Here is a 27,693-nt window from a genome sequence, read left to right as displayed (position 1 = left end):
GACGGTGCCACACACGTGTTCCACGTGCTTACTGCCAGAGCCTTTTCCTTAGAGCCTGCCTTGTGAGGGCAGAACTGCGGCCAGAGTGAACCCCCACTTCCCACCTGCTTGATCCTGACCCAGCAGAGGCAGGCCAGGGACCATGGCCAGACTCTGGGCTGTGCTCTTCAGGGCTCCAGGCTGCCTGGATGCTATGTTGGCACAGGACTTGGGCCCTCCATGGGTTAACAGCCACTCCAGGCCCATGCTCAGTGCCATGGGGGTGCAGGGTGAAGCAGACCAGTCTCTCCAACCAGAACCAGGTAGACACTAAGCGGAAGCAGAAGCATCACATTTGGAAAATGCAAGAGAAAGAAGTGATTACTTTAGAAGGGAGAAATCAGGAAAGGCTTCCTAGAAGAAGTGGCATTTGAAGCAGGCCTTGAAATGCCAAGTAAGAAATGCCAAGTAATGCCAAATGACAAGTAAGACATCAGGAATTGAGTATGTGTATAAGGATATTGTAAGCAAAGGAAACAGTGTAATAAAAGTATAGAGACCTGAGGAATTTGCTTGTTTTACTCTCCATTCTGGAAAAGGAGAAATACTCTGGAATGGCTATAGCAAGCTCTCATGGAAGGATGTTGTTAGAGATAAGTCTGGAATGAAAAGTTGGGGGCGGGGGAAACAGACCAGGGAGAGAGTGGAACACCACCCTGAAGGTTCCTCTGAAAGGGTGTGACGGAGTCCAGCTGTGCGCACTGCAGTGTAGAGGACGAAAATTCGAGTCAAGGAGAGGACTGAGAAAGAAGCTGCAAGAGTTGTGCTAAGAGGAGACACAGAAAGGCCTGTGGAAGGGGCCGAGGGAGGGGGATAATTGCAGAGGCAAATCAGGCAAGTGTTGGCCACCCGGTAGGTAGGTGGGGGCCAGGGAGGAGTCAGGCAATGGTGAGCCTGTGAGCCCAGGGAAGTGACTGTGATCGTGGCATGTATCTTTTTAGGCCAAGACTATCCCAAACTGTTTTTCTAGATAAGAATTTTACAAATACGCCCTGGCTGGTGCAACTTGGTGGATTGAGCGCGGGCTGCGGACCAAAGGGTCACAGTTCGATTCCCGGTCAGGGTATATGCTTGGGTTACGGGCCTGGTCCCCATGGGGGCCATGTGAGAGGCAACCACACATTGATGTTTCTCTCCCTCTCTTTCTCCTTCCCTCCCCCTCTCTAAAAATAAAAAAAGAAATAAAATATAAAAAATAATTTTACAAATACTAGGTTAGCGGTGGCAGTGGAGCCGAAGAGCGTTTGTTACACCTTCTCCGTGCTGCAGAGTGAGAGCCCCCAATAGTGTGGTGGGACTCGTGGCCCTTCCCGAGCCCGTGGCTCTCGCTGCCTGCAGCTGATGTCAGCCCTCACAGCTCCCCGTGCTTGTGGACTGGCTGGGTGATCCACGGGGGGCCAGGATTCCATCTGATGGCCTATGGAATGGGTCAACGAGGACAACCTCAAAGAGTTTGTCCACTGAATCTTCACCAGCCCAGTAAGAATTCAGGACCCTCCGAGCCCCGCAGTGGCGTCTGGCTTGCTCCTCGGCAGCAGACTGAAGGCTTCCTCAAACCGCGGCTGGTGGATATCATGATGCATAGGCTTGCTGTACGTCGTACTCTTAGGAACTGGGCATTTGCCACCACCACAACGCACACAAATCCAGTGCCGTGCCCGGCCTTGTATCCCAGCCTGTGTTCTTCACTGGGCACGGTGGGGAACGTGGGGAGCGCAGAGAGCTGACCGTGCTGCCAGCAGAGCGCCCTGAGAAGGAAGCACATTACACCAGACTGACTGCTTCTGCCTCTGCGGCTGCTGGATGTGGTCGTAAGTGCCCATCTCGGCTCACCTGCTGGCTGCGGCTGGACAGAAAGGGGCGACTATGCTTTACATACAGTGTTGCTTATACTCCCATCAACCATTCTGTGCTGTAGGACTGTAGTTGTCCCCATGTCAAAGATGAGGACACAGGATCACAGCTGTTCAGGGATCACCCAATGCCCACCGCAAGAGACAGAGCCAGCACTCAAGCCCAAGACATTTTTTTTTCTGGCCATAGCAAATTTATTTATTTATTTAAAATATATTTTATTGATTATGCTATTACAATTGTCCCGTTTTTTTTCTCCCCTTAACTCCTCTCCACCCTGCACCCCCCCTTTCCTTAGTTCATGTTCATGGGTCATACATATAAGTTCTCCGGCTTCTCAATTTCCCATACTATTCTTAACCTCTTCCTGTCTATTTTGTACTTACAATTTATGCTTCTTATTCCCTGTATCTTATCCCCCTCCTTGCTGTTAACCCTTTATGTGATCTTCATTTCTGGGAATCTGTTCCTGTTCTAGTTGTTGGCTTAGTTCATTTTTGCCTTTTTTAGGTTTGGTTGTTGATAGTTGTGGCTTTGTTGTCATTTTACTGTTTGTATTTTTTATCTTCTTTTTCTTAGATAAGTCCCTGTAACATTTCATAAAATAAGGTCTTGGTGATGATGAAGTCCCTGAACTTGACCTTATCTGGGAAGCACTTTATCTGCCCTTCCATTCTAAATGATAGCTTTGCTGGATAGAGTAATCTTGGATGTAGGTCCTTGCCTTTCATGACTTGGAATACTTCTTTCCAGCCCCTTCCTGTCTGCAAGGTTTCTTTTGAGAAATCAGCTGACAGCCATATGGGCACTTCTTTGTAAGTACCCATCTCCTTTTCTCTTACTGCTTTTAAGATTCTCTCCTTATCTTTAGCCTTGGGTAATGTAATTGTGATGTGCCTTGGTGTGTGCTTCCTAGGGTCCACCTTCTTTGGGACTGTCTGAGCTTCCTGGACTTCCTGGAAGTCTATTTCCTTTGCCAGATTGGGGAAGTTCTCCTTTATTATGTTTTCAAATGAATTTTCCATGTATTCTTCTTCCTCTTCTCCTTCTGGCACCCCTATGATTTGGATGTTGGAACATTTAAAGATGTCCTGGAGGTTCCTAAGCCTCTCCTCATATTTTTAAATTCTTGTTTCTTCCTTCTGTTCCAGTTGAATGTTTATTTCTTCCTTCTGGTCCAAAGCATTGATTTGAGTCCCAGTTTCCTTGCCTCACTGTTGGTTCCCTGTACATTTTCTTTTATTTCACTTTTCATAGCCTTTACTATGAACCAGGAACCTTTTCTTTATTTTGCAGCCATACTCCACCATTTCTGTTAGCACTGTTTACCACTGATTACCACTGTTTTGAACTCTGTCTCTGGTAGGTTGACTATCTCTTCATCACTTAGTTGCATTTTTTCTGGAGCTTTTTTTTTTTTAAGATTTTATTTATTTATCTTTAGAGGGGAAGGGAAGGAGAGAGGGAGAGAAATATCAATGTATGGTTGCCTCTCATGTGTCCCCTGCTGGGAATTGGCCTGCAACCCAGGCATATGCCCTGACTGGGAATCGAACCGCAATACTCTGGTTTGCAGGCTTGAGCTCAACCCACTGAGCTACACCAGCCAGGGCTTTTTCTGGAGCTTTGATCTGTTCTTTCATTTGGGACATATTTTTTTGTTTCAGTGTGCCTGTTAAGTAGTAAGGGGAAGAACCTTAGGTTTTCACCAGGGTGGGGCAACCCATGTTTCTGGGTTGTGGTGCTGTATGTGGATGAGAGGTCCAAGAGGGAACAATGCTGCTTGCTCAGCACTCTGCTGGCTTTCATTTATTTCCTCTGCTGCCCACAAGCAAATTGGACCCTTTTGGTGCTGATTCCCAGATGGGTGGGCTTGTATACATTCTAGTACCCTGTGGGTCTCTTTAATGAACTCTCCTGTGAGGCTGGGAGTTTCTCCCACCACCTCAACTCCCACAGGTTTTTTCAATCAGAGGTTCTGCGGCTTTATTTCCCCACACTGGAACCCGTGGTTGCGCAATCTGTCTCACTCCCCAGTTGTTTCTCCCAGTTATCTGCACGCGAATGTGGGACTGCCCACTCCCCCAGCCGCTGCCTTGCTGCAAGTCCTCTCCACCCCGCTGCCCATCTCCACCCCTCCTGCCAGTCTGGATGGATGTTTCTTCTGTAACTCCTTAGTTGCTGGACTTCTATATAGTTCGGCTTTCTGGCAGTTCTGGTTACTTTTTATTTTAAAATTTGTTGTTGTCCTTCTTTTGGTTGTGTGAGGAGGCCAAGTGTATCTACCTATGCCTCCCTCTTGGCTGGAAGTCTCAAGCCCCAGGCTTGAGTGCCAGCACCTGTGCCCCCAAGGACAGAGCCGATGGGAGTAGGGTGGAGAAAGACAAGCTAGGGGTTGGGTGGGAGGGGTTGCGGGATGTTCCTGTGGACGTGCTGAGGGCCTTGATGGGAGCGTGGGGAAGGGAAGTGCAGTGCTAGGGCCCTAGAAAAGAAAGACCTTCCCTGGCGCTGGCTGGCTGCCGGCCTCACTGCGCAGGGCAGAGGGAGGGCAAGGGCGCATCTTGCTGGGGAGCCTTCTCTGGGCACCCAGGCTGCGGACTCCATTTCCAAGAGCTCCTGCCTCTCCCAGGGCGAGCCCCCATCCCATGTGGGCTGAAGAGCTCGAGGCTTGGCCCAGGCTGCCGAGGGTAGAGAATCCGCTGGCCTAGTCTCTACCATGAAGGGTCCTAGAAGAAAGTTCTATCACCTCAATGTTAAAGATACGCCGGGTGCTTCTTGGAGGAAGGGGGTAGTAAACAGGAAGAGCCCGTGACCCTTATGAGGGACTGGAAAGTGGGGTACGCTGGGCACATGGACACAACTCTCAGTTCCTCCTAGGGTCACCCAGCCACTCACTCCCTTTCTGATTGCCCCACTCTTTGTCACTACCGAGCCAGCCTCTCACCTCAGTTACTCCCTGGTAGATTCCCATTCGACCATCAAGGCAGCCTGGATGGTCTCCGACAGCTACTAGTGTGACTGCCTGCTTTGCACCATGCAGACCTCACTTCATCCTTCAGCATCTCTCTAAGGTTAAGGCTCATGTTACCACATTTTCCAGATGAGGACCCTGAAGCTCAGAGTACTTCTCTCAAGGGCACATGGTTAGGAAGTGGCAGGGTTGGCACTGAAAGCCAGCTCCAAAACTTCATCAGATACATTAGGAAAGACGCTTCTGATGGACATCCTACAGTGACCGGAGTGGTGCCCTGCAGCTCGCAGGGGAAGGACTTGGCAATGGCCCTAATGCTTGTCTGGGGAGGTGGTGTGCAATAAGCCTGGAGGACACTCATTAATAGTGATAATAGCAACAGCATGTTTTGAAGGCTTGCTCAGTGCCAGGCACTGTTATAAGCACTTAATTGAATTATCTCATTTAATCCTCATAATTACTTTACGTGGCAGGTACTATTATTATCTTCATTTTACACACTCAGAAAACTGAGGCCCAAGGAGGTTATGAAATGTGGCCAAGGTCACAGAGCTAGTGGATGCTGGAGCCAGAAGTATTGAAAGCCAAGTAGTCCGCCTGGAACGGACCAGAGCCGTGTTGGAACGCAGACTCCCTCTCCCTCCCTCTCTCTCTCTGTCTCTGTCTCTTTCCCTAACTTACTGACTCCGCCATGTGCTCAGGGAACTAGGAGGAGCCCACAGTCCTGGTAAAGGGATACACAGGCGAAGCCGTGACTACAGCAGAGACCAAAGACTCAGGCGGGAGCCGGCCCACAGGTGGTGGCAGGTGGGTGCCTCCCTGGGACAATCCAGCTGCAGTGCTGGTGCCCCCACCCCTGGGGTCCCAGCTCCTGTGAGGTGGAGTACAGTCAAGGCAGGGGACGGCAATTGAGGACCACACTAGACACGGTGGCCCACACAGCTGGCATTTGTACCTAAGGCACCAGTTCCAGGGGGCAGAGACCCCCAGCGCAGGCTCTGCATGGCTGGCAGGGGGTGGACTGGCAGAGGCTACCAGGGCAAGGCAGGCAGGTGGGGAGGGGAGGGCCAGAGCAGCACAGAAGGCTCAGACCCTCCACCAGCTGAGTGGCAGCAGGGCTGGCTCAGGACCTTCCTGTCATTCTTTTCGGCTCACTTCACAAACTCGTTTTCAGCCTGACGCTTCCTCCCACCCCCTTCCAGCCTTTGCCCTCTGTCCGTGTGTGGCAGGTATGGCAGGCAAGGCACTGCGGGAATGTCTCCGCCGGGGCGGGAGTGCAGCAAAAGGAGCAGGAGGTGGCTGGGCAGGCCAACTCTTCCATCCATTGGAGACCCAGGGAGGCTCCTAGAGGCTGGATTGAGGGTCGAGCCCAGCAGAGGGCTCCAGCAGCCTCCCCCCCACCCAAGTGGGGAGGAAGTGCCATGAGCCAGCCCAGCCTGGAGCAGTAGGACATGCCCCACAGGTGGCTGGTTTTAAGTGGAAGCCAGCTCCCCACATAGTTATTCAAACTGTCACAGGGGGCCTAGCACACCATGACAGGCCAGTAAGGAGGAGTGCAGGTCCCAGACTTCCTGAGGGCAGTGTGGACAGGGCAGAGTGGCCGTGTGCTGGAGGGGTCTTCAAGCTGCACCTCCAGTTCTGGAATGCCCAGGCCCCCAGGGCTTTGGCAGCCTGAGTGTCCTCCTCAGTTAGTTCCCTTTGAGCTTAGGACCTGGTGACAGTCCTTTTCTAATGAAGAATTGCCCGTCCCTCATGGTGCTCCTGAGTCTGGACATGGTGGCCGCATCCACATTCCATGGTGACGTGACCCATCAATCACGGCTGTTCTCGGTTCTGACTGGTGGGTCTGCACGTTATTCTAGTTCCAGACACTTGACACTGTCACGCTGGCTGGGTCGTTCGACGTGGTTGGCCCTCAGGGGCAATGACCGGCGTGGGGTGTTCTGTTTTTACCTCAGAACGAGCACAGCAAAGGGGCGGTGGCAAAGGGGCGGCGCAGTCATTGGACTGAATGAGAAAGGATGATGGGAGCACACGGAGATTTTAAAAAATATTTTTTTTATTTATTTTCAGAGAGAGGGGAAGGGAAGGAGAGAGGGAGAGAAATATCAATGTGTGGTTGCCTCTCATGTGTCCCCCACTGGGAACTGGCCTGCAGCCCAGGCATGTGCCCTGACTGGGAATCGAACCGCGATCCTTTGCTTCGCAGGCCCGTGCTCAATCCTTGAGCTACGCCAGCCAGGGCTCGCACGGAGATTTTTTAAATCTCTGTTACATTACTCTTGGAGTCATGTGCACCTTTCTCCTAAAAATATGGTATTCTGGATAAAAGAGGCTCCTTTTGCTTAACTGAGGCTGTGTGTATCTCTGTGTGTGTCCTGCCCAATATTTTGCACACACACATCATTCATTCCTCTCCCCTAACTCAGCCCTTTGTTTCTTCTCTGCCACGCGTGAGACGGAACCGGACTTTGGGAAGTCCCTTCAGCTCTGGAAGCATCCAGCTCCCATTCCTTACCATCACAATGCTGGCGTCTGCCAAGCATCCCCAACTTAGCTGAGGAAGGAGCAGGAGGAGCGAGCTAGGCATAGGGGGGAAGAATGAGGGGCCTTTAAGCTGCGGTGGGTGGGGGGCGGATGTTGGCCTAACTCTGGATCCTGACCAGAAATGAGGGGATAGTTTCTGCCTCCCCAAACCCAGTCCTGCAGGGACGGAAGGGGGCACATGCCTCCTCCCCACAGCTGCCAGGTCCAGACTGCAGCACCAAAGAGGAGTCAGAGATCACTTTGGGCAGCGGGGTGGGGGCACAGCAGTGGCAAACCCTGTCTTTGAAAGGGGTCTTTCGTGCAGCCCAACAAATACCTCACACAAATGTAAGAGCAGAACCCCCGTGTGGAACTTGGGGGGACTTGGTGCCCAGGCTGTGTCCCAGTGGTGTCCCCCTCCAGGCACCTCAGAACTCCAGGAGCAAGATGTAAAATCCTCTGGTATTATCCAATCTGTTGGTTTTGCTTTCGGGGAAAATAAGGCCCTAAGCGAGGGGTGTCAAACTCATTTTCACCGGGGGACACATCAGCGTCACAGTTGCCTTCAAAGGGCCGAATGTAATTTTAGGACTGTATAAATGTAACTACTCCTTAACAGTTAAGTGATAGCTCGGCACTGCCGCTGGGTAGAAACAAGGTGCCGGGCAGATAAAACAAGGCAGAGGGCCGGATTTGGCCCGTGGGCCCTGTGTTTGCCACCTGTGCCCTAAGAGGGAAAAAAGGAACCTGCTCCAACCTGCACGGACAGATGGGGACAAGTTGGGTTCTTTCCACCATGTCTTGTCCCCAAAATGGGTTCAAGAATCACTGCTGTGGTCACAGAGGGGCAGGAGTTTTATGGAAACTGAAATAAGGCAGAAGGACATAAAACAGCCCAGTGGCCAGTGTCAGCCAATGCCATGGCCCTGACGCCTCCTGAGGCCAAGAGCTCAGGCCAGGCCAGGTGACTGGGATTCATTTATTCTTGAGACAGCCTGTCCTTCCTAACAGAACTAGAGATACTGCCATATCCCTAAAACTGACTGGCTCCACCCACCACACAGCTACCTCCAGGGATGAAGTCAGACCTGATCTCTGCATGCCCCGCCCACTCCGAGAGTTTCTCTCTCCCCTCTCTTCTGTGGAGGGCGGGGCTTCCCCTGAGAGTTAGAAATCAGCCTTGCCCTTAATTCATCCTCCGTGCCCCCACTTGTGGAATGGACACCTACGCAGTAGGTTCATGTTTCTGTAGATCAACAGTCTCAAAGATTCTGCTAAAAAAGAAAAGGAGAATGACAAAGAAATAGACATACAGAGAAGGGACCAGATTTTTTTGTCCAAAGGAAGCTCAGGCTGGAGACGCATTTCTGATGTTCATTTTGGCAGCTCTGCAGTGGGTGGCTGACCTCAGAGCATGTGCCCACCTTCAACTCCCCCTGTGGTTAGGAGTCTCTTGGCCTTGGGAAACTCCAGGACGGCCCTGCCTATCTTTAGTCCCATGCAGCCCTGGTCTTGGTCACCCAGCCAGCACAGGAGGCTGGTGCCCTGGTGGACTGGGTACCCCCAGACTGGTGACACTCCATCCGTGGTGCCCTGGGCAGTGTGGGGCCTGCCCTTGCTCCAAGGCACCCAGGCAGCCCCTTCCCCACGTTCCGAGGGGCCACAGGAGGGAGCAGCAGCCACACCTCTGCTCTCCTCCTTCCCCTGCTCGTGTCGGAGCCAGGCGGGGTCCAGTGAGAACCTGAACTTCACAGACTGGCTAAGGTGCAGAGACAAGGGTGTCTTTCAGGGTCACCCAGCCACGTCTGGAAGTGTCTCTACGAACAAGTGGCAGGATTATCTGCTGGCTGAATTTTGGGATCCCACTGTGTTACAATGGGCAAGTGGCTTAACTTCTCTGAGCCTCAGCTGGGTTTGTAATACGTCGTTTCACCACAGTCCTAAGAACCTACCAGTGAAGTGATGCTGTTGTACAGAGCACCGGTGCTCCGCTGGGCACGGACCTTTGTAAAGGCTTCAGAACTGCACTGGAAGGTGACGTGAGCCCCAGCTCCGGTGCACACTGTGTGGCCCTGACTTTCTGGACCTCAGCTCCCGTGTCTGTCGAATGGGGCTGTGGCAGCCTCCCTGAGTGGCTGGGAGAGGCCAGTGAGTTCATATGTGTGAAGCTTCTTCGGAAGCTATCAAGTAGATTACCATTTGCTACAAACGTGCCAATTTTTGTTTCGTATTTACGGACAAGACCTGACCCCGCCTTCTCTAAAAGCCCATCCCCTGACTGGGCCTCTGAGCAGTGTCCATAGGACTCCTCTCACTGCAGACCCTGTAATTTGTGCGGCCAGCTGTGGGGGTTAGAGAGTGTGGCGATCTTAGAAGCCTCTCTGGCCGCGTGACCCGTCTCATTCATTCTCCAGGGCAGGCATCATGCTGGGCTCTAGGAATCTGAGTCAACCCGACAGACAGGCCTTGCCCTCCCGGAGCGTCCAGCCTAGTGGAGGGCTACGTCAAAAATGAATAAAGGCAAATTCGCTGTAGGGCCCGGCGGGGAGCAGTGGTGTCCCTGTCATTGATGGTGGTGACGGAAGGCCTCCGTGAGAAGGAAGCGTTTGAACTGGCAGGAGGAAGCCGAACTTGCAAAGAGCTAAGACATTAGTTAGAACTTGAAAAGTTAAGCCTGGCCTAAAACAAAGCACTATAAATGGTCTATTAAATAAATTAATTAAATCATTAAGCCCAGGCCAGGTGGCTCAGTTGGTTGGAGCATCATCCTATACAACAAAAGTTTGAGGGTTCAGTTCCCAGTTCGGGCACAGACCTAGGTTGTGGGTTGGCTCCCTGGTGGAGGTGTGTATGAGAAGCCAACTGATCGAGGTCTCTCTCTCACATAGACATTTCTCTCTCTTTCTCTCTCTAAGAGCGATGAAAAAATTGTCCTTGGGTAAGGGTAAAAAAAAAGTTAAAAAATAATCATTAAAACAGAGGATGGAGAATGAGCACTCTAGTCATCAAGAGGGTGCAAAGGCCCTGAGGTGGGAATGAGCCTGGTGTGTCAGCAGCAGAGAAAGAAGGGCCGAGTGGCCCACGGAGTGAGGGAAAGGGAGCGAGGGAGGCCGTCTCGGGGCCAGCTCTGCGGTGCCTCGTGTGGCGCTGGCCTGTGGGGTTTGTGAATTTTGCCGTCTGTGAACCAGGAGCCTCTGGAGGGCTTTAAGAAGGACAGCCACGGGCTCACATTACATTTTACTTTCCTCTTGCTGCTGGTTGAGAATGGATGGCCGGGTTGAGGGTGGGAGGGGGCCAGAGGGGCAGGATGAGAAGAGCCTGTGGGGAGTGCCCAGATGAGAGGTGATGTCAACAGACTGGGGCCGTGTTTTGGAAGTGAAGCTGGCAGGCCTTGCTGATGGCCTGCTTGTGGGGGCGAGAGGTGGCGAGAAGCCAGCTAGGACTTAGAGCTTTTTAACTGGAGCCCAGGCCTGGTCTGGGCTCTGAAAGGGCTGGAGCTGGAGAATGACTTCAACCCCGGGTGCTGCTGGGGCAGGTTTCCTGGCGGAATAGAGCCAGGGCTGGAAGGAGAGGCTGGAGGGGTAGCCAGTGGCACTGAGGGAGCCTGGTTACCTAGGGGTCCTGTAATTTACATGCACCCTCATCTGTGGCCTCTGTTTGCTCGAGTGAGAAGTCAGTTGATGGCCCAGTTTCACTTCTTGCTCATCAGCTCTGGCCTGTCCTAGGCGGGCACAGGGAGGGACCTGGGTTTGGGGGAGGAAGGGGCAGCCTGTTGGTGAGGTTGTGGTGGGAAGACAGCCCTAGAGCTGATGTGGTTCGGCAGCCCGGAGTCAGAGATGACCTGAGTTCCCCTTCCCACCGCGGCAGCGCCTGGCGTACTTCCTTCTCCACTCACTCCCAAAATTCTAGGATGGTGCCCCCTCCACCTTTGAAACTTGAGCAAGGTAAGTTTAGGACAAATTAAAGGCAGTCCTGCTTCTTACGGCGTCTCTGGGGCTCAGGGGACCGGTTACCCCGCGGGGCGGTCGGCCTGGGAATGTCACTGGATCCCAAAGGGATCTGAGTACAAGCATAACACGCAGACCCTAAGTGGCTCCTGAAAGCAAACCTGGGATCTGTGTGACCTTTAAGTTGACGTCAGGGAGGAAATCAGTCCCTTGAGGCTTCAGCTGGCAACAAAGTCTGGAATTTTCCTAACCTAGCCCATGCCCCTCTGCCCCGTGGGCTTCATTCCCCCAGGCGCCTGGGCTGGAGGGGCCCCAGACTCTCCTTTTACCCAGGAGGACAGTCTTCTGTGACCCTGCCACCTGAAACCCCTCAGTGGCACCAGTGCCTTCCCAGTAAAATCCAACTGGGCCCATCTGGCCCATCTCTTCCCACTCGCCCTGCACAGCCCTTGGCCTCGCTGCTGCGGAACAGCCTTCCTGGGGCTCCCTCCCTGCTGCACGGTGCCCTGGCTCTGCCCTCTACCAGGACACCCTACCTCCATCTTTGCCTGTAAGCTCTCACTTACCCCTCAGGTTGGACTTCAGTTGTGGTCTCAGGAAAGTCCTCCCCAGCCCAGCCCCACCCTCACCAAATGCCTCTGCTAAAAGCTTCCTTAGAGCCAGGCTGTCCCCGGAGCACAACCTCATCCTGCTGTGTTATTGTGGCTTCCCTACATGCCTGTCTCCCCTCTCGTCCGTCAGCTCCGTGCCCTCTCCCCAGCCCTTGGCGTGGAGCAGATACTCTACGAATCACCATGTAAGGTGTCAGTCCCAGGGGATAGGATTGCCTCGCACAAAATTACAATAGCATCCTTTTATTCATTCATGTATGCCTGCATTCAGCTTGTATCATCGAACACCCACTCTCAGCCAGGCCTTCAATAGGTGCTGGGGACTCAAGGGTAGGCAAATCACAGCCCTCGCTCTCACAGAACTTACAGTTTAGTGAGGGAGGGGGCTGCCATCCACCTCTCCAGCAAATGTAAAATTGCATATAGGGACCAAAGGGAAATAGATACAGAGTCCCAAGAAAAGCTAGAAAAAGTCACGAGGGTCAGGGTGGTCCAGGAAGGCTCCCCTGAGGGGTGATCCCGGAGGAGTGGAACTTGACCAAGCAAAGTTTAGGAAGGGAGAGCATTTCAGGCAGAGGGAACGGCATGTGCAAGGACTCTGAGGTGGGAGGGCGTGGGCTGAGAATGAGGAACAGAAGGTGGAATGGTGTGGCCAGAGGGGGCCTGGGGGAGAGAGTGGTGCGGGACCAAGTTCAGAAGCTCAGCGGGAACTGGAGCACGTGGGGATTTGCAGACCGTGTGAAAGTTTTATCCTTCATGTTGAAAGCAATGGGGAGCCACCCAAGGTGTTGAGCAGAGCCGTGACCTGATCAGATTGGTGTCATGAAAAGCTCTGTCCACAGCAGGGCCCAGAACCAACCTTCACGGTCGGTTGGTCACCACGTGACGTCCGTCCTTATTCTGTAGCCGCCCCGTCATGCCGCATCCTTCCCCCTCCCACTCCCTGCCTCAAAGGCTCATCTGACTATGCTTATGCAGGCACTAACATTATCCCCACTCTGAATGCTGGCTTTCCATGAGGCTATAGTCTTCTTTACACCTGTCTCCTGCAGTCAAGACAGGCTATGGGAGCCCAGATACTGCCCCCAGTGTGCTACCAGGGGGCCGGTGTCTGCCTCCCTCGGGGTTTACTCCTGTGGGGAGAAAAGAGCCCAGCTCCCAAAGAGCTGCTGGGCCCTCCTGAGGGCTTCAGACAGCGGCCCAGCAGCAGCTGGGCGGCAGCGTGCACACTGGAGCCGTGGCCCTCACAGTCCCAGGGTCTGCACACACATGAGCTGGTGCCAGGACCCGGCAAGGTTAAATCTTCCTCGTTGCTCAGGCTGCAGCAATGCAGCGAGAGTAAACTGTTTATGTTCTCCAGCTGCAGAGCCTGGGACCCAAGGCCTCCTGCAAAGAAATCGTGGCCGATGGTCATCTCCTCACACTGCCCACTGTCCCAGCAGGAGAGGCAACCCCTGGGTCTCAGACAGATCGGGGGGCCCCTGGGTCTCGAACTGCACAATATGCCAGAGGTTTCAACTGATGGTCATGGCACTCATGGCCAACCAAGCCTTACCTACCTTAAAGGATGTTTGAAACCACAGAGTACCTCTGCTGCGTGATTACAAACTGGAGGGAGGGGTGCCCGGGCTGTCAATGACCGCCGCACTGGGGAGGTCAATGGAATCGAGCCTCAGCTTCTGAGCTGATGGGCCGTCTGTAGTGGCTTGGCTCGGAAGGGCCTGGGCTCCGTTCTGGGAATTCCAGGGGAGGTGGATTCATAGAGATCAAGAGCGATGTGTAGGAGTTTACCGGAGAGGCCTGCAAGAAAACTACATTGTGTTAAGGTCAAATGCCTAATTAGTTATATGATTATCTGTCCTACGTTTTCCTTATTTGCAAAATGGGACATTTGGTTAGATGACAGCCAAGGTCCTCTCTGAGGAGCAACTCTGGTTTGTTCACGGAAGGCTTAGGACTTCTCTGGAGGTCCTCTCCTGGAAGGTGCCAGGCTGGGGCAGACCACAGGCTCTCTCCAGCTTCCTGTGACTTTTGTGCCCAGTGATGTACAGGCACTCAGAGGGCGGAGAAGTCACAGACGGGAATCTCATTCAGCTCAATGACTTGCATTTCCATGGAGATCTGTGTTTTTCAAATTGCAGGTCACAATGTATCAGTGAAATCAATTTAGTGAGCTGTGGCCAGCACTTTTTAAAAATTAAATTAAATCAAGTAAAGGAAAATGAAGCAGAAAATATCAAGTGCATTGCACATAGTAAGGGAAGTACCATTTCATGAAACCTTTTATTTCTGTGTTTCTGATTGTGCTTTCTAATACCAGGTCAGTCAAAAATTTGAAAACCGCAGGCTTGGGTCCTGCCAGCTCCCAAATCTACATCTTTAGCTTATTTCTCTTCCCCGTGCTCCAAGGATCTTCCAGTTCAGTTGCCCAATGCCCACTCTGTGACAGGCCCACAACAAGGGCTCCGAGTGACTGGGTCCAAAACTAAATGCACCCCCCCCCCTTTCCTCTCCAACCAGCTCCTTTCTCTTACATCCCAGCCTCAGGGAGAAGCAGCCCTCACCACCCTCTACCAAGACTAGAAGCCTGACAGTCATCGTGGCTTCCCTCCCTCACTCCTCAGTCCACCAGGCACCAGGTCCTGCAGGCTCTGCCTCCTTGGCATCCGCCATGGCTGTCCCCTTCTCCCCACCTCCTGCCACTGTCTTACTCCCACCATCAGCCCTCCCTTACTCAGCCTCCTCACGACTGTCCTCTCCTCCAGCCTGGTCCCCTCCACCCATCCTGCACTGTGCAGCTAGGGCTCCTAAAGCTGCCAACCCGAGCAACGCCTTCCCTGGATTCTTTACTAAGATCTCACTTCTTGCTCACTCTGGCCTTCTTCTTCTGTGTTCCAGCCACACCAACAAAGCCTTTCCTTAACGACTAGCCCACGTCACCCCTTCCTCTCCTTCTGTCTGCTGCCCCTCTCCCCAGCAGGAATCAGCTCCATGTCACCTCCACCGGAAACCCGCTGCCTCCTGCACCCATCCCTGTACCCCTTCTTGGCACCCCCTGCTCCTTACGTTTCAGCCTTCCTCCAAACCAACTCTGACTTCCACCAGCACCAGTATCATCCTCTCTGCTTAAAGATGCAGACCCCTAGTCCCCTCAGCAGACCCACAGTGTTAGACTCTTCAAGGATGTGACCTCGAAATCCGCATTTAGATAAGCTTTCCAATGCATCCTTTGCCCATTGAGTTCTCAGAGCCACTGCTATAGGTGGGAGCACATCATTTTGCTCTTTTCTCTTTCCGCCACTGGACGTTGCATTGCTGAGGGCTTGTCCTGGGGCAGGGACAGGAGCAGTGTCTTGCTGTCCACTGAACGCAGCGCCCGGCACAGGACCTGGCACAGAGCCGGTGCCCAGGCAGTTCTGAATGAACCATCCCTGGACGTGGCGCAGTTCCCGTGCCCTCCTCCTCCCAGCCCGTGCCGGAAATAACCTTTTATGAAGGCTTTTGCGAGTGGTTTGTGATCTCTCTGGGAGGCTGTGGATGTTTCCCTTGGTCACAGGGGAAACGTAGACGAAGAATGGCTCAGCCCTTGGTGACAGGGGCAGGAGGTGGCCCCAGGACATGGGAGCCTGGATGAGGTGGGGATCTGGTGGGGCTGGAGGGGACTGGGGGAGAGTGTCCTGGTTCCTAATCAACAGGAAGGGCCTTCTTCCTCTAGGATCACTTTTCAGCCCAGCTGCTTGGACATAACCTGAGCTGGGGTTGAGGGAGTGGGGGAGGGGCGGCGACAGACGGACAGGCTGATTTGGAGGCCAGAGTCAGGACAGACAGCCACAGGCCCTGCAAGCCTGCCTGACTCCCGCACACCCCCAGTGCCCAGGGCAGGCCTGTCCAGGGAGAAAGCTCAGCTGGTAAGCACACAACACCCTCCTGCTCCCCTCCCCCAGCCCTTTCATCCCCTCCTTCTGCTCTTTCCAAGCTAAGGGACATTCAATCCTTCCTTTGATAGACAGCCAAGAAAAGACTTCTTCCACATCCTAAATTTGTTAGCACCAGCTAATCATCTTAACCTTCCTCCCTCCTGGGCTCCCAACAGGCGCCTCCTTAAAGACACAGGGTGCTTTTCTGGTTCTCTGCAAGGAGCCACAGAAGGGTCCAAATCCCCACCCACTGGAGGTCCGTCCTCCATGCAGTGGCTGCTGGTGAAAGCATGCAGGCCTTTGGGGACTGGCACCAGCTGTAGCTCTGCTCTGCTGCTTGGAACCCTCAGCTTTTCTCTCCATCGTTCTTAGCTGGGGCTGCCCTAGTGGGAGCCCAGGTCCCCCTAGGGGCCACCCCCAGGTGCTGCTAGAAGACTGAAGTGGTCAAACCCCAGCTGCAGGCAAGTAGATGAGTTCTCTCACTCACTCCTCCTAACTCCTCTCCTATTTTACCATCTTTTCCACGCCCTGCCTTTTTTTTATTTTTTCCCTGCTGCACCCCCCATGACAGCCACCATCTATTGAATGCTTTACAGTGTTCCAGGCACCGTATCTGGGGCTTCCCTTTGGCTCCTCTGGAACCCCAGAAAGTAGACATTCTTTCTCCCAGTTGACAGATGAGAGACTAAGGCTGCACATGTCTGCACGACTCTCACGTGTACACACATTAGATACGAGTGACCTATTACAATCTAGTCAGTGAGGTTTCCCTGGAAACCCCTCATATAGGACCAGGCACAGAGTGGCCTCAACACAGGAGTGCCCCTTCCTCCATCCCATCCCCCCATCTCTGTCTCCCCTTTCTTCCTCCCTCCCTGCTCACACCCAGGTGAGAAGAGCCAGGACAGAAGAGAATGTGGCCCAGGCTCATCCTGGCCCTAAGCCTCCCAATAAATAACCCGTCTGTGTATAAACCTCCGGCTCTGCGGCATCTCAGCCTTCGTCCACGACAAGCAGCATTTGCAGGCAGAAGGATTAGGAGCTCCAGGAGGGAGGGTCGGGACCTCCCGCCGAAGTGGGGGCAGGGTTCTTATCTCTCTCTCTTTACCCTCCCCATCTGTGACCCCAAAGAGCAATCAGGCAGGCCCCACAAAAATCAGCCAAGAAACTTAAAGAAAGTTCCATAGGTTCTTCCCATCAAGGTCCTCAGTGGGCTAGTGGGGGAAAGGGAGGGAGCCCTCTCCCTGCAGAGCTCAGGATCCTGCCCTGCAGGAATGAAGGCACCTCCGAGACCCAGGGTACCAGGTTCCTTCCACTCTCCTGCCTCTTCCGACTTCTCTGGGTTCCGAGTCTGGACCCAGTGGATTCTAAGGTCATTTGCTCAAGTCTTCTAAATCACGGAGGTGGGGAAGCCAATGGGACCAGCCGGGACTCTCTGAGGGAGGGGGCAAGACAAAGGAAGAGGTTGCCAATAAGACGGATCATCACATCAGTGTCACAACACCAGGCAGCTGAGGTTGCTGACAAAGTAAGCAAACTGTGGCCTGAAATGAATTAAATCACCCTGTAGCCAATGTCTTAAACCCACATGATACCAGGCTTAGTAACAAGAAGCAAAATGGCCATTTACTGAGTGCTTTTTCAGTATAAGAAAGACCCTTACATCAGTATTTCCTGCTTCACGGCAACTTTGCAAGCTGATCTAATTAATTCCATTATATAAAGAAGGAGGCTGAGGCTCAGAGAAATAAAACACACTTGCTGGGGGCTCCATAGCTACTGAGAGTCACTGGGATTTGAACCCACGTCTGTGTGGCTCCAAAGTTCATGCACAGTGGTACTTTTGAGAAAACCCTGATTCAGTGTTATAAGGAAGGCTGGGAGTATAAACAAACCCCACCCAGGGAAAAAGAGAACAGCCCTGTGCAGGTAGACAGATTTTTCTGTCTCTCTTGGATGGCATCTGATTCGTGAGTCTTCCCTGCTCCAGACTTCTCCTGTGTCTTTCTGGAGACAGATCGACAGGACGTTTCATTGGACCAGAAAGGGATCCCCTCCCCATTATGCAAATAGAATGAAACATCTTGCAGAAAAGAAACACTGGCACCAGGATGGGGCTTTCGGACAAGCAAGGCTACCGTCACCCTGACCATCCATCTCCGACAGCTCACCTTCACGGTACCTGTCACAGGCAGTGCGGACATTTGCACAGCCAAGAGCTGCCACGCCCAACTGGCACGTGCTCTTGTGACTCCACCCCCAAGGGGTTTTCTATTCCCACTGTCATCACTGAAGGTACCTTGACCCCCTTCTCTGCCTAAGCTATTCAAATCATTTACTCCTTATTTCCCTCCAGATCAGATGGACTGGGCTTGCCTTAACAATTTTACCAAAAACGAAGAAAAATATCGAAACAATTTTTAAAGATGTCTTAAACTTTTAAAAGATTATCTTAAAGTACAGTGCTTGCAAAGAACAGGCTTTTGATCCCAAACCGATGGAAAGTGACTTCCAGGCTCAGCCGCACTTTCTGGTCTCACTGCCCTCCCCTCAAATCCCTTCCCCACTTCCTCCAGGGGGGCAGCAGGGGCCGGAGGTGTGGAAGGCCAGGGGGCCTGCTGCCCTGGCTGGACTCAGCTCCTGCTCCCTCGGGCAGCAGCGCCTCACTCCTCGTCTCCCTCCGCCCTGCACAGAGGTCCACGGCCAGCACCCAGCTCTGCAGCCCTGCGCTCTGTCACTGGAGAGGGCTGCAGGATTGTCCTCTCATGAAGGCGAGTTTCTATTCTTACTTTATTTGTAATAAGTGGAGAGGTGTTTTCTCTCTCTTTTTTTCACATCTCTTTTTGATCTTTATCCCAAGCCCTCCCCCAGCCCCAATTCTACAAGAGTTTCTGACCCTAATGGACCTGTTTCTTCAGAAGCCCACTCTGTAGTCTTATGTGGTATTTGGGGGCTGGCAACAAGGATGGTGTCTCCTGACATCTTCCCAGGCTGCTTCAACCTGTCCCCAGGACAGGTCACCATTGTCCTCCCCAATGACTCTTTTATGGGTGTTTGGTCTCATCTGCTGAAGTCACAATGTTTCTGGCCTCTTTCCAGGCCTTACCCACTGTGAGCTGCCTGGGGGACTTCAGATTCCCTGAATCGTCCCATTCCAGTGCCTGGGAGACACAGTGGTCCCCCAGCCAGCTCCCAAGTGAGTCATAGGTCAGGGCAGTAGCTGGGTTGACTATTCTGGACTCCACTGAATAAGTTGTTAGCGCGCCCTCCCCCCCAAGGGGCTGTTCGCACATCAAAGCAGTGTTTGTAGAGCAGGGAAGGGAGAATGGCTGTAACAGACATTTGGATGGATGGCCGCAGCTGCAGCGTAAAGGCCTCACTGTGTGCGGGAGTGACATAGGGGAGGAAAGTGTCGCTTTGGTTCCTGACTACTGCAAGGGCAAGATGAGATCCAAATGTCCACATTCCTTATAATGACTCGTGCAGAAACTCCTAAAAGCCCTGGGTTTGGAACGCTGCATGTTCAGGCTGCACAGCACAGTACAGGCGAAAGGAGTGTGCTCTAGAATCAACAAGACCTGGCTTTAAATCTCCGTTTCGGCCTCTGGGAGCTCTGAGAAGTTGGATTTCCTCAAAGCTTGGGCTTTGCTTCCAGTGGAATGAGAATTATAATTTATAATCCTGCTTTCAAAGGCCTGGTGAGGGGACCAGGACCACCTGTATAAACTGTGTGTCAGAAGGGGCACGCTCAGTAAATATGATTTCTTACCCTGTGGGGCGTGTCCATGGGAGGGCCCTCTGGGGACCTCCTGGTGGCCACCCCCACCCAGAGGAAGCTGCCTGTGGTCAAGGGCAGCGCTTGCCTCAGTGCTGTCATCATGGCGACTCCTTGGCTGTCTCCTGCCCGTGGCCCAAAGGACTGGTTGCTCTGCAACGCTGAGGGGCAGAGGCAGACTGGGCCTCTCCCCCCAAAGATGACTTTGAAATGTGGGAAGGGGAGGAAGCAGGTTTGGGCAAAGGGAGGAATTGCGCTGTGCTCCGCTTTCAAAGAAAGCCTCGGCCACACCTACAGGTGGCTCTGTGCTGCAGTGGCCCTGCAGGCCTGTCTCCAGTCGGGCTGGGGGCCAGGCCACTCGGGGGGCCCTCTCGGACAGGGTGGCTGTCGTCACAGCAATTCCTCACGAGAACCGAGAGTGAGGGCTGTGTGTCGGCGGCAATTGCAGCACCTGGGGGATCACGTACTTCATCCCTTAAAAGAGGAATCCGGTGGGCATGGCACCGGGGTCTTTCTGCAGGGACTGGGATGGGGCCCATGGCCTCCGGATCAGAAGTTCCACCTCTGCATTCACTCAGGGGAACCACGCGTCCCTTGGGGAAATTCCAGGGCCTTGGAAGTTTCTGGAGCCTTCCTGTATACTCTTCAGAATGTGTAGGTTCGTCAGACTCAGGGAATACATCTGTTCTCCTTCAGCTCCAACTTCTGGAGAGTCCTCAGGCTCAGAGGGTGGGACGGTCAAAGGAGTTTCTCTTCCACCTCTCAGCCAAATGATTTTGCCAAGTCTGGACACTTCCAAGGTTTCCCGGTGCACTTGGGACAGATGCCCAGCTCCCACTTCTGACCTTCAAGACCCTTTGAGGTCTGGCCCCTGCCTGCCTTTCCTACCTCATCTCATGCCAGCCCCTTCTTTTCTCCCAAAGCTTTAGGGCACAGCTGCTTAAGAGAACTTTCTCCAGTTAGGAAAATATTTTATACCTGTGCCATACAATACAGAAGCCACTGGCCGTATGTGGTTCTAGTGGATTGAAATGTAGATAGTGAGGCTGAGGAACTGAATTTCTTATTTAAATTTATATGGCTTAGTAGCTAGTGGCCACTGTGGTAGATGTCACAGCTCCAGCCACGCAGGCCTTTCTTTCTGTTTCCCAGACACCCAAGCTTGTTCCTACCTCAGGGCCTTTGCATTTGCTGTTTCTGATGGAGAAAGATGGTCCCTGGGTCCTCTCACACTGCTCTTTCTCATTCTCTAAGTTCTGACTTCAACATCATCCCCTCAAAACCCGCCTTCCTCTGCCACCCAAGCTAAAGCATTTTTGAATTTTCCTAAATTTCAGCTCCTTTCTTTCCATTTTTACTTTACATTTGAACGTCTTTATAGCAGTTATCAATGCCCGAATTTTTCTCATTTATTTCTGTTTAGTGTCTACTGCTTGCAACTAGAAAGAATAATAGCAATGCAAAAGCTAGTATTAACACAGCACCCACTACTGTCAGGCACCAGCTGAAGCATTTCACATAGGCAGACACTGTTTTCGCCTCCCGTCGCAGGTGAGGACACCGAAACTCGGAGGTCAGCGGGCACTCTGCCTTTTTTACCTCTGTAGCCCCAGCACCAACTTAGGACAGTGCCAGACGCAGAGACCAAGGGCTCCATAAGTAACCAACCATTGACTATCTAGGACTTGGTTTTGTGGCCTGAGCCCGCACAGAGTCTGAGCTGGTGTGGGCCCAGGGAGGCCCCCAGCCCTGGGTGTGAGCCCTGGCCTTGCTGCTCCGTGGAAGCCCAGGCTGGAAAGGTGGGCTGGGGGCAGGGCTGTGGTGACACAGAGTGTGGCCTGCAGTCACACCCACCCGATCCCAGGAGACCCCAGTGGGTGAAGTGAGGGAGAGAAGTGGGCCTGATTGGGCTAACTGACAAACCTTTCCCCTGGGCAGTGAAGTGATTTTTCTAAGCCAAGGTAGATTCAACACAGCCAAGACTGTGGCTGGACTGGGCCTGGGCCTGGGCCTGGGCCTGGGCTGGGGCTGGGGCTGCTAGGCCTCTGTTTATTGTGCTTTCCTGGTGCTTCAAGCAGAAAGGCACCAGAGTTTTGGAGACCACCCAGCCTTTTCCTCTGTGGAGAGCTCTCACACACCCCCACAGCCCCGCCCTGCCTGGGGCTGTCCGGCTGGAGGCAGGTGGGGAGGAGGGGCCCTGTGCAGAGTTGCGGTGAGAGAGGCTGCTCGTCAGTGAGCTCCATCAGACCAATCAGCACCTGATAACACAGTCCAGTCTCCCCAGGGGGCCCCGCCCCTCTAAACCGCATCTTCTCTTAATTAAAAAGCCAAGCAAGGCCTCCTCTCAGGAATGGACGTCCCACGAGGAGGTGTAGCTAGCAGAAGCTTTACTCTCCTCTTGCTGCTGCTGCCCCATTTCCTGTGGGCTCGGCACCCACCCCCTCCCAGTGTGCAGTCCCCAGTCCCTCAGCCCTGAAACACAAGTGCTCTTTCCACAGAAGCCTCTTCTGCCTGGATGATCTGGAGCAAACTTGTTAACCTCCAAGCTCAAGTACAGTGCTCTGAAAACGCTCAAGAGTTTATTCATGTGAGGTCAAAAACAAGTGCAAAAACTCATAACTATCTTCAAAAGTTTCAGGCTGATGCAATAGTCCACTTCTTCTGCCTAAGAAAAGAATTTAGCAAAAGGAAAGTGCTAAATGCACAGAGATATTCATTGTAGCATAAAACATAAAAATCACGACCCTTCCAGACCTAGTCATCAACAAATAGGTAAATCACGGTCCGTTGTGCAGCCATTTAAAAAATGTCGTTAGGAGGCCTGCAGAAATGCACACTAATGTCAGCTCTGCAGACGCAGGTACGCGTGACGCCTGTGGCCCGGGATCAGCGGGAAGGAGAGAAATGGAAACAGTTGTGTGAGAGCAGGGGGCTGGGGGGCGAGGGATGATGATTTTCTTTCACAAAATGTCCTTTAATGTTCCTAAAGAGCTGTTTTAACAATAAATAAATGTCAGAAAAACAAACTCTTTTTAGAAAGCAAAGCCAAATATAAGATCCAGAGTGTTTTCACTATTCTCAGCTCAGATGTATCCAGTTCCTTGGCTCCTTGTTCACCCCAGGACCCCCACAGCCCCAACACGTCCACATGAGGTCACACACCAGCCATGCAAGTCGGGCACCACCCCCGCCTCTCCGGGCGGGTGTTTAAACTACAGAGCCTAACTGCGTCTTTCCCTGGTCCTTCTGCTCCTTCTCCTGTCACGTGCCTCAGGCCCTCTCAGGTCAGAAGACAGTGGTCTTCATCTCGATCCCTGCTTGCCACCAGACTCTGGTTAGAATTTCCACATTCTCAGTTTGAAAGTTCTTTCACTTGCAGTTGAGCTAAGACCCTGGCCATGGATGACAAATATGTTTCCTCAGAGGTGCCGGGTCTGATTGATTTGTTGTGCCTGCCAAAAGCACAAAAAGCAGCACTGAAATAGATTAGTTATGTCTGCCAGGGGCCCTGGAGAGAGGAGTATAGGTCTGTGTCTCGGGTATTTGCCATCCCAGGGCAGTCTGGTTCTAAAAGTAGGGCTCAGACATCTGGGCGTTCATCTCAACCCGGCCAGTGCTTCCCTGGAGACTCTCAGGTACTGTGCAGCTTTGCTCTTGGTAAGGGAGTGTGGATGCGCCCAGCTCTCCAGGCAGCGTGCTGGTGTGGAAAGAGGGTGGACTTTGCAGGCTGGTGGACCTAAGTGAGAATCCCAGCTCCATCATTTATAAGCTATTTGACCTTGGACAATGTGTTTAACCTCACTGAGCCTTGGAGTTTTCATCTGTAAATTAGAATAGTTGCATATAATGTGCATTATGAAGATTAGAAATAGTGAATAAAAAGTGCCCAGTCTAGTGCCTGCACAGAGTAACTGTCCTCCTGGCCACAGTGAGGTTTGGTGGTGCCGTTCAGGCAGGTGGCATGGAAGAAGGCCCTTGAGGTGTTGCTCGGCTGCTGTCCATGAAGCTGTGTGCTTCCTTACGGCTCCCTGGCCCACAGTTACATACGCACGCCTTAGCCTTGGCCTTGTGGGCCCATAAACTGCTGCTTGCGACATGATTAATTGAGAGACAGAGATAAGCAAAAGTTTCACTTGATTATGCTATGTTATGACCAAGAATTAGCACTTTGTTACTAATTACGGTACATATTTTTAATTGTGTATACGTTAATATTTAAGAAAAACAGATATACCCAGGGATAATGAAGTATCTCACAAATTATTAATTAATCCCCATCACTGCTCAGCACAACCCTCCTCACCTCTGGGCTCAAGTAAAGTTCATTTTCCCAGCTCACTTGTTATCCTAAGGCGTGGGCCTTATTAGGGGCACATCTTTACCTCTGGGCTTCCGTGACCAGTGGGAAGAGGGAGGCAAAAACAGAAGGATGTGAACATGCTTGACGATGGCATAACCAGGTTCTGGCTGGGTAGCATTGGCCCAATACGGCAAAGTTGTGGGTTTGATCCCTGGTCAGAGGACATACAAGAAGCAACCAATGAATGCATAAGGAAGTGGAACAAGTCAATGTTTCTCTCTCTCTCCCCCTCTCTCCCCCCACCTTTGTCTCTCTCTCTTTCTAAAAATTAATTTTAAAAAACCCATTAAAAAAAGATGTCATAACCAAACAATTCCACACTTAATGGAAGCTAACTCTCACACACAGGTTCGGTTACAAACACTGTTATGGTACTGTTTCTTCACAGATCCCTGATCTGGGTGATAGCTGGCAGACCCTCCCCTACACTCACTTGTGTGCTCAGTGAGGATTTTCTGAGCACACGTTCTGAGCTATGGAATTCGAATGGATGGGGCCTGGAAGGTCCCCAGACATTGTGAATTACTGGCTGGAGGACCAAATGAAGCTTTGTTTGGCTTGCTTTTCAAATTTTCTTAAATTAGCATCAACATTTAAAAATCAGAAGATTTTACAAAAAATACCCAATTGGGTCTTTTCTTGAAGACTTTCAAGGTCTGGCAATAATGAGTCTTTATCCCCACCCAGCAATACTTGGTTAGAGCTGCTGGGTGGTTAACTCCATTGTAGCAACACAAACAAGCCCTTAGTACTTTGCCACAGTCTCTACCACTCCCTGTTACACCATTCCTGGCCTGCTTCATTTGTTTCCGTTACTTGCCTGGCTCCTTGTAAGCACTGGAATTTATAGCATCTAACTTCCTTTAACTCTTCTTGGAGTAGTGACTAAAGAATAAATGACCACACACCATAGAAAGCTTACAGTTGAACAGAAAAGACAGGTCAACAAACATGGAATTGACATCTGCACATAGGAATGAGAATGACAGGCAAGTGAATATTTGGAGGGCATGGGCGAGAATTTGGCGAGGTACCATAGGGATGTGATAAATCCAAGCCAAGTGGCAGAGGTGGTATGGAGTGGCAGAGTACATGCTGAGACTTTTGCCAGAGAACTATTTGTGCCTTTTGGATGTGACAAGGAAGTATCATTGCTCAACCTCTGACTTCCTGGGAAGGACCCAGAGAGGGGTGGGGGTGGGGCAGGAAGTAACTCTGCATAGGAGACAAGTCCAGGACATATGGGAGAATCTCACTGCTTCTAGAAGATTCAGTCAAAGGTGACAAGTTCAAGTGAGACTCAGGATCCTTATCAGAACAGAGTGGAGGTCCTGATTGATTTCCACCCCGATTTCCACCTTGACCACACAGGCGGCAACTTGACAGAGAACCTCTCCACATGCCCCAGACCCACTTTCCCCATCTGTGCGAGCAGCCCTGCCCCTCTCTCCTGTGCCTGCGGCTGTTCCAGGAAACTGGAGGCCAAAGAACAATGCTTGCCCTTGGCCTGAATCTGCAGAACTGGGCCTGTAATCTCCACCAGCAAGACCTACCCAAGATTTCCTCCTCAGGACTCCTGACTCTGGCCCCTCCTGGAAATGTCAGGGGCCCAAGGAAGCAAGAAAATACGTAATTTGTCCCACCAGTTCAAAGCTCGTGACTTCCATTTGCACTGTTTTGTTCAGAGGCCACACAGCCCATCCATCCCGCTCTGCTTATCTTAGCTCCCCTGACCCCTGCCTTATGTATTTTCCACGGAAGCCAGGCTTTCAGGGACTCCTCTGAATGCAGCACAGAAGAGGAGCAAATGGCCTGGGCCCTGGAGCGAGCCTGTCCCTCACCAGCCTGTGACCCCAAGCAGGAGACACCAGCTCTGTGTCTCACTTTCCTCATCTGTAAGAGGAGGGTCACAGAAGAACCCATCTTACAAGGCTCGCATGGATTGAATTTGGTCGTATCTGTAAAACATTAAGAATGGTGCTCGGCACATGGAAAGAGCTCCCTATGTGTTAACCATTCTTCTGTTAAAACACAGAGGAAGGTAGCATACCCTCCCGGGGTAGGGCATCATTATCTCCAACTTCATAGCCGTTAGAGTTGTCCTGGCAATCATTTATTCAGTGCTTACTGAAGCTAGCTACGGCATTAAACCCTTTGCCTGTATTCTCTTGTTTATTCCTCAAAATCCAATGAGGTAGATATATCATTGCCCCCATTTTACAGAAAAGGACATTGGAACTCAGAGAGGTTGAACAACTTGCCCAAGGTCACACAGCTAGAAAGTAGCAAAGTCAGGATTTGACTGTGGCTGTTTGGCTCCAAAGCCCATGCTCTTACCTACGGTTCTGGGAAGGAGCCCAATTTGATAAGCAAAAGGCCCAATTTGTCAAGTCAGGTTTTTATTCTGTTACTTTTAAGTACAGGGAGGAACAACGAGACCATGTTTACATGTGGGGAGTCACAGTTCTTCCTTAGGCAGGCAGCGTCTGGACAGCATTAGCGATTAGCCCTCTTTGGGAGCACTCAGGGAGCCCTCTTTAAGGAAGAGATAGGCCCTGGCTGGGGTGGCTCCGTAGCTGAGCACAGGCCTGTGAACCAAACGGTCGCTGGTTTGATTCCCAGTCTAGAGCACATACCTGGGTTGCCAGCCAGGGCCCCAGTAGGGGGAGTGTGAGAGGCAACAACACATTGCTGTTTCCCTCTCTCCCTCCCTACCCCTCTCTGAAAATAAATTCATAAAACGTTTTTTAAAAAGAAAGAAATAGGAATAGTCTGAAGTTAGCCCATGAATAAGGCCTTGCGGTCCTCAAAGGAACTAAACAGGATTCACTGCAGATTTTCCTTCTCAGCAGTCTATCTAACCCTCTCCCCTAGCCACCTAAGTTTTGTTGGCTCTGTTTGCCATCACAGCTGAGGCAATCAATGAATGTATAGGGAAGAACCTAAAAGCTGTAGAGTGCATCTGATTGCAAATGGCAGCTGGGCCACCTACCAGCTGTGCAACCTTAGACAACTTACTTAACTTCTCTGTGCCTCAAGAGCCCCATCTGTAAAATGGAACAATAATAGTATCAAACCTGCCTGTCAGGGTTGTTGTGGCTATTTAGTGAGATAATGCATAGTTTTAGGGCCAAGGGGTTGCCTGGGTTCTAGCTGTACAACCATGGGCCAGGAACTTGACTTCTCTGCTGCAGTTTTCTCGACTCTTAGGTGTGAATAATAGTAGTACTATCTTTTAGGACTATTGTGAAGAGTAAATGAGTCAGCCCTGGCTGGGTGGCTCAGTCGGTTGGAGCGTCATCCTGTGCACCAACAGGCTTCGAGTTTGATCCCTGGTCACAGGAGGCAAACTGTCGATGTTTCTTTCTCACATCAATGTTTCTCTTTCTCTCTTTCCCCCTTTCTCTCTCTCTCTCTCTCAAATCAACAAATATATCCTTGGGTAAGATTTTTTTTAAAAAAAAGCGTAAAGGAGTTGATGTGTAACATGCTTGGCTCTTGGTGGTTGGCAAGTGCTCAATAAATATTAGCGTTTATGACAATGATGAGACAAAAGACCTGGCATGCCAGCCACATAAAAGGTTGTCCAAACTCTGGTTTTAAAATTAAAAGCTCGTCTTTGGGAGGTACAGGCGTGGTTGTAAAGACAAGCTCTACCTGTGAAGCCTGCGGCCTCAGCCGGGCCTCTGAAGG

At 51.9% G+C, this 27,693-nt stretch overlaps 1 protein-coding gene and 1 pseudogene across 1 annotated transcript in view; one reads left to right on the top strand and one right to left on the bottom strand.

Moving 5' to 3' along the window:
- COL13A1 (collagen type XIII alpha 1 chain) overlaps positions 1-27,693 on the top strand; it is a 146,479-nt gene that overhangs the window by 30,189 nt on the left and 88,597 nt on the right. The gene's annotated exons all lie outside the window — the stretch shown is intronic.
- LOC118975282 (60S ribosomal protein L15-like) lies at positions 1,250-19,745 on the bottom strand (annotated as a pseudogene).

Source organism: Sturnira hondurensis, unplaced genomic scaffold (assembly GCF_014824575.4).
Source record: "Sturnira hondurensis isolate 20B ecotype Veracruz unplaced genomic scaffold, ASM1482457v3 Scaffold0020237, whole genome shotgun sequence".
NCBI lineage: Eukaryota > Metazoa > Chordata > Mammalia > Chiroptera > Phyllostomidae > Sturnira > Sturnira hondurensis.
The sequence above is the reverse complement of the archived record's forward strand: the minus strand, read 5'-3'. Positions and strand labels throughout refer to the sequence as shown.